Source organism: Peromyscus leucopus, chromosome 10 (genome assembly GCF_004664715.2).
Source record: "Peromyscus leucopus breed LL Stock chromosome 10, UCI_PerLeu_2.1, whole genome shotgun sequence".
In the NCBI taxonomy this organism is placed as follows: Eukaryota; Metazoa; Chordata; class Mammalia; order Rodentia; family Cricetidae; genus Peromyscus; species Peromyscus leucopus.
Window position 1 is genome coordinate 51,874,655 of NC_051071.1, and position 13,195 is coordinate 51,887,849.

The 13,195-nt window shown below is 52.5% G+C and overlaps 1 protein-coding gene across 3 annotated transcripts in view; it reads left to right on the forward strand.

Moving 5' to 3' along the window:
• Positions 1 to 1,092: 1,092 nt before the first annotated feature.
• Positions 1,093 to 13,195, forward strand: part of Klf3 (Kruppel like factor 3) — a 30,505-nt gene continuing 18,402 nt past the window's right edge. The window contains exon 1 of one of the 3 annotated variants that reach the window (XM_028861745.2): positions 1,093 to 1,174. The gene's annotated coding sequence lies outside the window, so the exon portion shown is untranslated. Of the gene's footprint in view, positions 1,175 to 9,435; positions 10,232 to 13,195 lie in introns of those variants that run through there. The other 2 variants (XM_037209039.1, XM_028861746.2) reach the window with 2 other exon arrangements.

Consider the following 13,195-nt stretch of genomic DNA (forward strand, 5'->3'; position numbering starts at 1 on the left):
CGAGGGTCTCTACCTTTCCAAGAAAAGTCCCTCCGGGCTGGAGGCGCCCCCGGGCTGTCCCTGCAGGGCGGGCGAAAGGACAAGGGCAGCCACAGAGTCCCGGAACACCAAGCCGCGGCGCGCAGGCAGCCGCAGCGCGCGACCCCGCGCACCGGTCCCCGATCGCGCTCGGAGCCACCGCGGCTCCCGGGCGCCGGGACTCGCGTCCTCCGCCGCGACACCCGCTCGACCGCCCTCCTGCGCTCCGCCGGGGAGGGGCCGCCCTTCCCGCGGGAGCCGCTGATTGACGGCCCCGCTCCCCCCCATCCCCACCCCACCCCACCCCCGCCTCCTGGGCTCGCCCGCGAACCGGGGCTGTGTGTGTGTTTTGGAAGCGATGCTACGGGCCGCGAGCCGGGTGACGCCGCGAGCGGCCAGCGCCGCCCTTCCTTCCCCCCGGGGCTCGGGCGGCAGCGAGGCGGCCCGGACGGCCCAGGGCGGGGCGCGCGGGCTCTGGGAGCAGGGCACGGGGCGGAGCGCTGGGCCGGGTGGAGGCCCAGGGTGGAGAGCCGGGCGGGGGCTGCTCACGCCCAGCCCCGAGGCCGCGCCGCGCCTCGCGGGACAGGTCGAGCCGGCGGGGCGGCGCCCGGCTCCGGGGAATAATGAGTGTCTGTCAGGCCGGCCCCGGGTGACTGGGCGGGGCGCGGGCGGGGGCGGCGCGGGAGGCGGGGGCGGGGAAGGGCAGGGCGGGGTGCGTGTTTGCCAGTGACTCGCCGACCCCTCCAGGCGGCTGCCTCCACCCAAGTGGGTGGGGACCCCTCCCAGCCCGGGTGGCTGCGGCGGCTCCCGCTGCCCCTCCCTGACCCTCCCACCCCGGCTCCCAGCCTCTACTTACCCCGCCAGCCCCGGGGAGGCTCGCAGAGCGAGCGGCGCCGGCGTCATGTGACTGCCCGGAGTTGGTGCCAAGGAGCCAGAGGGGAGCCGGGAGCCGAGCCGCGCGGAGCCCGCGGCCCGAGCGCAGTGCGAGCGCCTGCTGAGCCGAGCGACCCCACCCGCGCGCGCCCGGGCGCTCGCCGTCCCTGTCCCCGACGCCGTTCGGTCCGGAGCACTTGACCTGCCCGCCCGCGGGGTTCCGGGCGCCGGGGAGCCGGGCCTGGGTTTCCCGGCCGCTGCGCTTGGCACCGCGCTTGGCAGAGTAAGTCCCCGCGCCCTCACCTTGCCCTCCTGCGACCCGCTTTGGGTCGCATCTGCTTGCTTTTCTCTCTCTCTCTCTCTCTCTCTCTTTTTCTCTTGGAGAAAGCGGGGCGCGGAGAACGGGTTCAGGGTGCAGCTGGGCTTGGGAAAGTGTCTCGGAGCTGGGGGGGAGGGGATGGCGGGCTGGATCGTGGGATACGGGGACCCAGTGGAGCGGGAGCCCGCGGGCGGGGCTCACCTGTGTGGTCCCCGGGCCTCCCGCGCTGGGCTCCCTTCGGTGCCCCCCCGGCGCACCCCGCGTGCGGCCGCGTTGGAGAGAGCCAGGTAGCTGCGAGGCCGCGCGCCTGCTCCTCCCCCTCCCACCCCGACTCCGGGGCTCCCGCCCCCCGCCCGCGCCCCCAGCTGCCGCCCGCCCCAGCAAACTTGGAGCCCAGCCTCCGGCGCCCCTGGCAAGAAACTTGGGGGCGATTGGGACTTAAGGAGCATCCCCTGATTGGTACCCGGAGCGGGCGAGCTGCCGGGTCATTTGGCTTGGGGCGGGGAGGGCGGGCGCGGGGAGGGGGGGGGAGAATTACTGAGGTTTGGAGAGTTTGCCTTTGGGGACGTGGAGAGAACCTGCCGCAGTGCCTGAACGCAAAGGATTGCAGCTTGGCTGTCTATGGAGAGCGCCCTCGGGGTTAGGGAACCGGAGCCGCCTAGGGACCACAGGACTGTTGTGTGGACCAGGACCCTTGGGACCTGTCTAACATTTCAGAGTGGCTGGCTTGGAGGTGGCAGATAAGAGTTGGAATTGTCACATCCATGTCTTCGGCAGATAACAGAAACACTTGTGTAAATTTTCCTGCAGGACACAGTAGTAGTGGTTGAATGTGAATGAGACTTTGAATAATTCAGGTGAAATGGACACTGGAAGTTGTCCACCTTGTATTTCTTCAAAATAAACACTTTACATGGAATCGTTGAGATTTTATTCGAAGAATTTTTTTTTTCCTCTAATAGTCTCAAGAGAGTCTGGTGCATGGGGAAAAGTATGAATTGGCATTCCGAACTCATTTAGATTAGTATCTTGTTACTAAGCAAAATTAGGGGGGCATGGGCCGGTAGTTGATATATTTTATGCATAAATTTGAGGTGCATTTTTTAATAAGAGAATTCTGCTTGCATGATAATGTCCCTCACCCCAGGGAAGTCTTCAGCGGGGGGGGGGGACTATGTAATATAAACATTCTAATTTTGCAAGTTAGCTATGTTTTTTGAAGAACCGATCCCTCCGAGTCATTCCTTGGCTTAAACGTGTGTGCTAACCTTAGGCTGTTAATAGAAACCTGAAAGAAGATGTTTGATAAAATTAAGTTCCCTGAAGGAAAGCGGCTTTCTCGGCCGTGGGCTTGGCTGCAGACCGGCACTGTTGGTTAAGCCCTGTGAAGGTGCTCGGTAAGAGATCGGTTGACTGACATGGAGAGCACAGTTGTTAAGAATGGAGATGTGAGAATAACAAAGAAAAGTAGCTGCTTGGGTCGCGAAGCCTTGTGCGATAGAAAACTACTTGGCTGTGGAGAAAGCTATTGTCTCTCTGCTGCAAAGTTTCTATATTAAAATCCAATCTTGTTGCTATGGGTACAGCGATGCCTCCCCCCATCCCCCTCCCCCCGATTTTTCTTTTTAACCTGTAGTTATGTCTACATACCAATCCTTAAATCTCTGATAATGGAAACCTGAGTTGAGTTAAACCATCTTGGCTGAGAAAGTATAAAGAAAAATACTGTGGATGGGACTTTAAATGGACTTTGCTGCCTTAAGAATACCTAAGGGAAAAAGAGAGAGAATATCTGGGTAAAAACTGGTGCTGCGGTTTAGGGATTGCATGTCAGTTTTGGAGTAAGGGAGCTGCCGGGAGAGGGGGAAAAAATCACATTCCCAAAAAGTGAATTTCAGTAGATTTATGTGGAGAACCAGCGAGTAGCGGTGCCCTCTACATTTGGGAAAGAATGAGATTTTTGAAGTGGCTGCATAGTCAAAGTCTGTGCTTCCAATTTAGCTGTGACTAAGGGAGGCTTTAGCGTGGTCCAGCTTCGGTTCTGTGGGGTTAACCTAGTTGTAACCTGAATTCTTAAAGCCGTGCTTGCTCTCCGTTTTTCCCCAACATGCATGGTGTTTGGCTCAAATTATTGTCCCAACGTAGAATTTGGTCAGGGCTGGGGGCTGCTAGCCCTTGGGACCTGACTGAAAGGGACAAAGAAAATCAGGAGGGAGGCTGGCACTAGGTAATTTGGAAGGTCTCTGCAGCTTGAAGATGATAAAATGACTTGTGCATTCGGGATGTTTACTGTGTGGCAGCTCCTATTTGTAAATAGGGCAGGTCCCCTGTATAAAGCTGGTGTTATTATTCACACCCATAGAACAAACACCTCCACCCCCCGTTGTTGTCTCAAAAAACTCCAGCTGCTCATGAATATAGGGTCAGGGAGGGCCGGCTAAATGTTTCTCTGTGCTCTCTCTCCAGCACTGCCGGCCGGGCTGTTTCCTGTTCTTTGTTTCAAGGCTGGGGTTTGCGTCATACATTCCAAGTGGCATATGTGTGCTCTTTCCTGTTTCGGGCTGTTTTCTGGTCGATCAGTAGCCTAAACCAGGCCATGGTCCCTGCCCCTAAACTCTGTATCCCCACCCAGGAGTTATCATGTCTCTGCACTTCGATTGCTTAAGATGCCTGTGTTATGTCATAATGAGAAGTCGGTTAACCTTTTCACACACGCCCCTCTGCTGCACTGTTTATAGGGGCAAATCAATACTTTTACCTTTTAAAACATATTCCATCATTGGATTATGATGTGAGGGCATTCATGGGCATATGGACACATCCAAAGGAAGTTGTTTTTGCAGTTTTTCCTGTGAAGATGGGTAGAGCCTCAGTTTTAAGATAGGCACATTGCCCCGAAGCTGTCAAATTAGGTCAGGATTGACTCCTCAAGAGTTGAAGATCTAGCATTATGAGAAAGCTGTGGCCCAACCTTGTTCATGTTCACTTGGGCTGCCCACGGTAGGCCCTGGGGATGGAGCATTTAAATATCTTGGCCACCTGGACTGAGTTGGAAAAAGTCTTGCTTGTTTTGAAGGAGAAAACTCTAGAAAAATTATTCAAGCAAAGCATGGCATGTATTGAAGGGGGAAAAAATCCCAGGGTTATTTCTTTTAAGGATAAAGATTAAACCAGCTGAGTCTTTCTTTCTTTCCTTCCTTCCTTCCTTCTTTCTTTTTTAAGGACAAAAGAGTTTCCTCTATCCCAGAGTTGATTTCTAGTCCAATTTAAGAATAATAAAAATCTTAAGGAAAAGCTAGGTACTGACTGGTTGATTTTCTTTAATGATAGTTTGGAAACTTGTAATCTTCTATTTTGAAAACAGAAGGATGATTATCTTTCATATCAGTTTTTTGTTCTTTTTGCTTGTGGCTTCATTAGTCTGGATAAACTGTTTAAAAACAAGTTTTTGTCATCCTGTTCTCCCCCGCCCCCCAGCTCTTGAGAAACTTTTTTTTTTTTTTAAGGATTGGGGGCGGGGACTTTTATGTGGGTTTTTTGTTTTCTGGTTTTTTTGTGTGTTTTTTTTTTTTTTTTCAAAACTTGGGGATTTTCTTTAAAACTTAAAGGGATGATCTACAGTGGTGCCTAGTGGAATTAATTCAAGAGATGCTACCATACAAATCAGACCTGACCTGCCAGTCCTGAGAATAGGTAGTTGCGTTTAATTTGCCCATCCTGCTAGTGTTAGTTACAACAGGAGAATATAGATGATACAAAGTGCAATGTTCCAGCTACCTCGGGTACAAAAGTGACCAGAGCCCAACAGTTGGCTAGTGATACCTTCCTTGAAAAATCTTAGGCGATGTAGAAATTCCCAGTGTCGCTTTGGTTCCTTTTTTTTTTTCTTTCTCTCTTGGAACAAGGCAACTTGAAATATTAAGTTGATCAGTAGCACAAGAGACCTTTAAGCTGAAGTTCATAAGTCTTCCAAATTGAAGCAGTTTTTTTGGTTTTGTTTTTTAGTTCCAAAGTTGCAAACAGCACAACTAGATTGGGTAGACAGTCTTGATGAGGTGTTCTCCAGATCATCCTTTCTGCTTGGGGGTGGGGAGGGGCCAGGGAGGTGGCTCATAGGATTGATTAGGGTCTAATCTACCGTCAGAAGTGCTGAAAACTTTTAAATGCGGTATTAAATTGTTGGGGAAATCGTATTTCTTACTTTTGGTAGTTGCTATAATTATAAGACATGGGAACAATAGTTTTCATCTCCTCACCAGATAACTCATCATGCCTAATTTAACTTCATTGTCTCCAGGGTCTTGCCTTTTCTTCTATTTCCAAATCTACACTTTTGCTATTAAATGGTGACCTTCCTCCTCAGTGTTTCTTGCTACTTTTACACCCATTTGCATTAAAAAAAAAATACAGGCAACTTTGTCCTTTAAGTAGTAGGAATTACATTATTCTGGAAAGTGGACTTCTTTCTTGAAGTTACTAGTTATCATTGAGCCTAGCTTTTATGGGGAGAGAAATCCCTTGAATCTTAGAGCAATTAACACCCGGTTTGCCAAGTGATTATTTCCTCGGCTGTGCCTTTGAGGGGGAGAGGAGGGGATGGTCTGCAGGCTTCCCATTTCAGGCCCCGTCTGTCTGTCCAGGCCTCCCTGCTTCTCATCTTAGGCAGTCATGCCAGAGCTCGGAGACAGGAAACCAGACAGAGTCTGCCCTGATAAGGGAGAGTATTGTCTAAAGGAGGTAGCTGCTCCCCCACCCCACCCACCCCAAAGACTCCTTCCTTGAAAGTTAGTACGAAAAAGAAGCCGTGCTCTGTAGACACTTTTGCAGATCTGGACGAGAGACGTTTTTTCTCGCAAAGCCAAAGAGAAAAAGTATATACACCCCAACTGTCTCCACGCGCCCCCCCCCCAATTGTGGACCGTGACTCTGCAGTGCCCCATGAAAGAAACTGCCCTCTAGGCCTCGGCCTGCGTGTTTCTAGTAAAGTTCTTTGGCAGAATGCTTGCTGGAGGTCTTTGAGACTCCTTCCCACTGTGTTGGCAGGCTGAATACATTATCATTTCCCCAGCACTATCAAGGGGGGTTGGGGTGCCGATGGAGCAGGTGACAAGCAACAAGCTCCTTGGTCTAGTCTCGATTTCCCCCTGGTTTCCCGAAAGGGGGTATCCCAGAGGGAAACCCTCCCAGGAGTGGCATCTTGAGTCCAGCCTAGCCGGGGACATACTCCAGTTACCAGTCTTGGGAAGGGTTGGGGATGAGGCAAGGGTTGGTTCGGAGCTGGAATCAGCCCCCATCCATGGAGCGCAGCCCAATCTGGACAGGAAAAGAGGGGAATGGAGATTGTTGAAGTCGGGCACACTACCCTGGAGAGCGGCCTGGGTTTGTCTCCTGTGGCCTCTGCCATTCTCTCCAAGAACTGCGCACTGTTGGCTCTAATCACTGCCGTCCACTCATTTTATCTGTGCTTGTACTTCATACCCTGGTACCTTCAAAGCTTTGCACTCCCAAATGCTTTGATTAGGGAGATCGATTTCCTGTTCCGCATTACCTCTTCAAACACGGTGCTTCTGTCTCCCCTGACTCCTTAAAGGGGTCACATTTTGTGTTTTGGGAGATGTTTCTCTGGCCTCCATCCCAGGTTCATCCCGGGCTCTTGTCCTTCATATAGATCCTCCATGAGCGGCGTAGTTTGACATCCATACATTGGTTCATCTCCCAGGTATTTATTGAACACCTAGTCATTAGTGCTAATCTCCCACCGCGTGCAATCATCATTCTGAGTTATGCCACGGGATGGAGGGGAGCTGCCTGGAGTGATCTAACCTGAAAAGGCATTTTGAAATCTTAATTGCTGTTGGAACCGCCCCATGGCACTGCTTGCCATGGACCAGTGTGCACACCACACCCTCTGTCTTGGGGAGTGATCCCAGGGTGAGACGATCCCACCCAAAAGTGGCTCCCTCCGCCCAGGTCTGAAAACAGTCACTTGCTTTGGTTCCTCCTGGCTGCAGCTCCAGGAGCGTGGACGAGTCCCTTCGCCTCTTCCTCTAGTTCCTCATTTCTAAAATGGGGATGGAGACCTGACCCCCCTCCACCTCGGTACAGTTACTGGGAGGATTTCCGTATTTACTTGGGTAAAGCTGCCAACTTTTTCTCAGCAGTTTTATGGACCAATCGCAGGTGCATAGGCTGGCAAGAATAATACCCTACTTCGGGACCTTCAGAATATGTCTTTTGATCTTGTGTCCAGATATGCTTGGAAAGAGGAAGGGGGGGCAGGCAGCCAGCGCCAGTTGGAAGGGGTTAAAATCATTCCTGTTGGCCCCTGCAAGATTGTCACTGAGTCCCATTTTCCCCAGGGACCAGCCTCTTAGAAGTCACTGTCCCACTGTTAGCATGCAGCCCTCTCTGTGCTGGCTGTCGAGAGGTGCGCCCAACAGCCAGCCTTGATGTCCGCGAACGTGAGTTCGAATCCTGGCCCCAGCTGTGGGAACTGGGCAGGTTTTTAGACCTCGCCCTTGAAGTCTTCTCACCTGTGAAGTGAGGAGGCCGTTCCCACTCAAGTCACGAAATGACACGGATGAGTAAAGAGCGGGACCTTCGTCATGAAGGTGGTGGTGACCAGCAGGGGCGGACACATCCCGTGGCAGCCTTTGTTTTCATTGGTCAACAAAAATAGCCCTCTCTGTTTTGGGGACGGGGACTCTCTGTGTAGCCCAGGCTGGGCTCAAGTTTGTAACAGTCCCGCGATTTCTCCTGAGAACTGGGAATATGAGCAGAAGTATGGTTTACAGAAAATAAAGACTGGCCCACACAAAACCTTTCCCCTCCAGCTGCCTCCTCCTTCCTTTTTCTCCCTTACGGTTCTGTTTTAGATTTTTCAGAGCCCTTGACACTGGGCTTATTCAAAAGGCCTCCATGGGTGGATAAGAAAGACTGTTGGAAGATGGTAGTGGTGGTAAGGTCTCCCGGAGACTGGAGAAGCAAGGCCAAGGTGAGGGGCAGTGACTTCTTCAGGAAGTTTTGATCGTTTATTTCCTGTAGGGCCGGGCCCTCCCTCCCTCACCCTTGGAACATTTCAAGTGTGCTCCCAAGGAGATGACTGCGGAAGTCCTACTCGGGGCTTGGTCCCTTGTAATTAATTATTATTATTCAGGGGGAGGGGTTGCTTGTTTTGTTGTTAGCTCCTTGGGCCTAGCATAGGAAGAGACATCTTGTTTTTTTTTTTTTTTCCACTCTCTCTGGGGAGGGAGCCTCCTAAGGTGTCGAGGAGGCACCTGCCTGGACCCTTTGGGCTGTGCTGGAGGACACACCCAAGCCTGTCTAGGTAAGAGGTGGCCAACCTGGATGTACTAGGGAGCAGTCAGCTGGCCACATAGGGAGGGCCTTGAGCAGGTCTTTGAAGAATTAGGAGGATTTAGATAAGCCGGAAGAGGAGGGGGCATTCCACACTGTTGCCCAGCATCAGGGCCAAAAATGAACAAAAGCCTGGGGTTTGAGAGGGGGAGGCAGGGCCACTTGGAGAGCCCGGGCTGGTTAGGGAGCTGGTGACAAGCAGTAGGGCCCCGCCCGCCCGGGCAGCCCCGGGCTCCCCTGGAGGAGGGAGCAGAAGAGGTAGGGAACGGTGGTAAGGGAGCTTACTGGGTCATGGACTCCACAGGAGGCCGGAGGACCTGGCCTCCATGGCAGTGATGGAAGTGGAGGGGGAAAGGGGTGGAGCGGGCTTCACAGATGACCTTAGGTTTCCATGGCGAAAGACCAGAAAATAAGGCAAATGGGAGGGAGGGAGGGAGGGGCAACCTCTTAGAGAGGAGACTGGGAGGAGGAAGGGGGGGGGGGTTGGGCTGGAGCCCAACAGTGTTGCCCAGCAGTGGTTACAAGTGATTCCTGGTTTGTGTTTACTGTGGATGGGGAGGGCAGCTTACCCCCACCCCCCACCCCCACCCCCACCCCCACACACAGTTTTGTGTCTGAAGGTGCAGTCACCCCATGGTGGACACCCACTCCTGGACCAGGAACTACATACACCACCCCAGCGGCTCTTTCTGGTTATTTTTAAGATCCTAGCCATCCTTGCTCAGGGTGGAATTTCCAGGAACCGGCTGCAGCCTGGAGCCAGTCAGGTCCCTTCCAGCCTTCCCACTCCCTGCAGGGTGGGGCTCCACGGGTGGAGGCCCAGCAGGGGTGGAGTGAGGTGGGTCTCCAGCGATAGGGAGGGCACCTCCTAGTGAGCCAGGCAGATGAGAGGCTCTGGTGGCCTCACGCAGCCCTTCTGGGTTTGATTATATAACGCCTCACAGAGGAGAGCTGGGAGGGCTTAGGCGAGGTCTTTGGAGCTGTGTACACAGCAGGATTAGACGTTGTGGGTATTTTTCAATTTATCTTAGGTTGCCTGCCCTTAAAACGACAACACAGAATCGCCAGGGAGCATAAAGGAAGGAGGAAAAAAAACACACACACACACAAAACAAGTGGAGCCAAGCGAGCAGGTGCCCATGAACTTGAGAGTTGACCTGCAGGGTAGGGTAGGCTTGGGTCTCCCCGCCCCTCCCCCGGTCGGAAGGGGCTGGTGTGGAAATGTGGAGGGGGACCCTCCTGCCTGTCACCTTTGCACCTGTCCCCGCTTACATGGAAAGTCAATTGCTTCACTCGGTCTTTCCGAAGTACAGGGTGTGGGCAGAATCTTATCTGAAGCCATGTCCTGTTTGGACAAGTTGGACGCGCCCTGGCAACTCTCCATGGGGTGGAGCAGATGGGTGGAGGCAGAAAAGAAAAAATTGGGTGGCCTGTTCGCAGAGGAGGAGGAGGAGGGCGGATTGTTTGCTCTCTGGAGCATTATATTCCATCTGCAGCGAAATAATTCATCTCTCTCCCCTTTTACAAAACACGGTATAACCCGCAAACATAATTTATGAGAGGCAAAGCTTTGGAACTATTCCGTGGGACTCTTTTCAAATCGACAGGAGAAGACGGAGGTGGGTGCAGAGACTTGGGTGGTGTGAAAACTGGACGCCCTTCCAGGTAGGTGCCAGCATTCAGGGCCAGCCTCTGACTTAGGTAGGTGGCGGTGGCGGCTCCCGGGGCCTCTGGCCAGGCCATAGCAGAGGACTGGCCAGAGTTCTCCTCCCTGGGAGCGATCAAAGAGTTTGCTAAGGGAATGTAGAGAAAGGTTTCCAAAGGGAGGTCAGCTCCACACACTTGCCCTCCTGGCCAAGATACACAGAGAGCTGAGATTTTACCCCCTCGGGTCCTTTGGAGAGGGAGGGTGGGGACCACGGACAGACTTCCTCGTTTGAAAATTCACTCTTGGGAGAGCGAAAGGGGCGCTTGCTGGTTAGGGCCTGGTGGTTGGCTGTCTGGTGGTTCTGGTCTCTGCACACCTGTCTGCGGTTTGGAAGCGGGTAATTGGGACAAGCCTTAGGATCAGGCTGGGCTGGGGAGCGACTCACACAGGGACCCTTTGAGGACCCGAGGAAAGAGACACGGACAGGAAAAGAGAGTGTCAGGCCAGTTTGTCCTCAACAAACTGAGAAGTCGTGGACTTCATTTCCCCGCCTCCATCCACTCCTTCTCTTCTGAAGCAGTTGTACTGTGAGCCTCAGACTGGCTGTGTCCTTTCTAGAAGTCGCCTCAGGGATTCGCCAGGCTTCTCATGTAATTCTGCAGTTTTGTATGTTGACAGAAATCTGACCCTTGATCCGATCTGACCCTTGCCGTCAAAAATAGAATTGGAGTCGGGGGATGTTCAGAAAGGGACGTCACTTCTAAATGAAAATTCAGTTTTTCGGGCCCTTCCCTGACGAATCGCCCAGTTGCTCCAATTATGGGAAGTTATTTGGGCAAAAGTGATTTTCCTGTGTGGTTGGTTTTTAAGCGCCTCAGTAACTTAGTTTTAAAAAACAAAAGTGGGTTTTGCTGTTTTATCTTGCCATTGCTTAATTCAGATTGCGTGTTGAGCGGAAACAGAGCTAAGATGTAAATGTGTGTTTGGTTGGAAAACAGAAAAACAACAACAACCACATTTGAGGCTCCTCATCTCTGGGATACCCACATAAAGTGGCTAATAGGATTCCTCAGCTTGGTTAAAACCCACAAGATTTTTAAAGACCCTGAGGCGGGCACACGCCAGTCTTCTGCCAGCGTCTTAGGGCTCCAAGGCCTGTTTTAGTGCGCCACCTACTGGTTCTGTGTAGGATTGCGGCCAGTGCGGCGAAAGGCTTTATAAATAAGCTGCGGTGGTTTCAGAATCCCTTTTTGAAAACGAGGGAGGTGTGGTGGTACGCACCTGTCATTCCTGTACTTGGGGGAGAGAGAGAGGCAGGTGTGGAGCTGCTCTGAATTCGAAGCCAGCCTGGTTTACTAGTAATCTCTAGGTCATCCAAGGCTACACAGCGAGACCCTGTCTGAAAAGTAGAAAAAGTAGCGCAACACTGTTAAAGACCCCGATTCTTACAGCTCTTAGCTTATTTTTACTTGGGGGGAAGGCGCTTTGGTGGCACTGTGGTCATTCTCTCATGATTTAAATACTATAGTTCGGGTCTGAAGGATTGAACCCAGGGCCTTCCGGCAGAAGGCAAGCATTCTGCCAGAGTCGCACTGCCTCTTTCCTGATCCTTCTTCACCAGAACCCGTGGAGTCTAAAGCGGTGGCCGCGGCGATTGGTACAGAGAAGTCACTGCAGTTGTTGTGAACAGGCAGCCTGCTGTGTTCACTCAGTCCGTTTTCCTCCCATCCTCTCTGTCCTCCGTCCCCTTTAAACTTTTAACTACAGAAACAGTAAACTTGAACATCATTACACGGGTATGTGTAGCCAGCCCTTGCTCCCAACTCTCTTAGGAGCCCAGACTGGCCTTGAACTTGTGGCACTCTCTTGCCTCACCTTCCTCCGAAGTGCTGAGATCTAGGCGTGTACCACCACATGTGGCTCCCCCTAGAAGCTCTTGCTAACAGTTGAGGGTTCCAGGCGTTTATCTTTACATATTGCTCCAGGGTTTGAAGCCAAGGAGTTAAGTCTCGTGTGTGTGTGTGTGTGTGTGTGTGTGTGTGTGTGTGTGTGTGTGTGTGTGTTTAGTAGGTACCACATATCCAAAATGCTGTGCACATCTGTGGAAGTGAGTAATTTAGAGGAAAAGGCTCCTAAAACTTGAAGAAGGAGTGTAGTCTGTTTCCTGCTTGTGAGACGGATTGCCTCGGGGCTAGAAGTCTGAGGCCTCAAAAGCCAGGTCTCTCTCCTTCCTCACCTGGGGATGTGAGCGCCAAGATAACCATCTTGTGGGATTGATGATGGTGCTGGTGAATTCCATTTAAAGGGCTGAGGTGTTGGTGGGAAGCTGCTAAACTGTGACCTTATCAGTGTAAGGAGAGGTGTCAACTAGCTTTTTGGTCTCCAGCAACATCAAGAGATATGCTGCACCTTCTCTAAGGTTTGGGGTGTGTGTGTGGGAGTGTGTGTAGCTGCAGAGCTGCTGGATTAGGGCTGGTTATTAGATCCTAAGGCACAAAGAGGCGTTCTTCCTAATGAGATCACCCATTTTTTGCTGCCCATTTGTTTTTTGCTGGGATACCTGAGAGGGTGGTGACAGACACCATGGGTTTGAGCAACCTGGTGTCACATTGTGTTGGCAGATTATGAGGCATCCTAGGGTATGGGGCAATTCACTGTGACGTCAGGGCTGTGTGTGGTGGATGATATTTACATGAAAATCAGAAGAGGTTCCATTGAAGGGCTGAAGGCCAAGAGCCACCTGGTGCCACATTCATGCTTCTGGAAGTGTGACGGTGTGTACCTGCTGGTGCTCCTGTGCAGGAGATTCTGGGCACTGTGGTCATGGGACAGTGGGGGCAGGACATCCTCCACACGGAGGGACAGGATGCAGAGACTCTAGAACACATGTGCAGGAGGCTGTGAGTGCGGCAGTCGTGGGACCGTGGGGACGGGAGGGACATCCTCCACACTGAGGGAGAGGATGCACAGACTCGAGAACA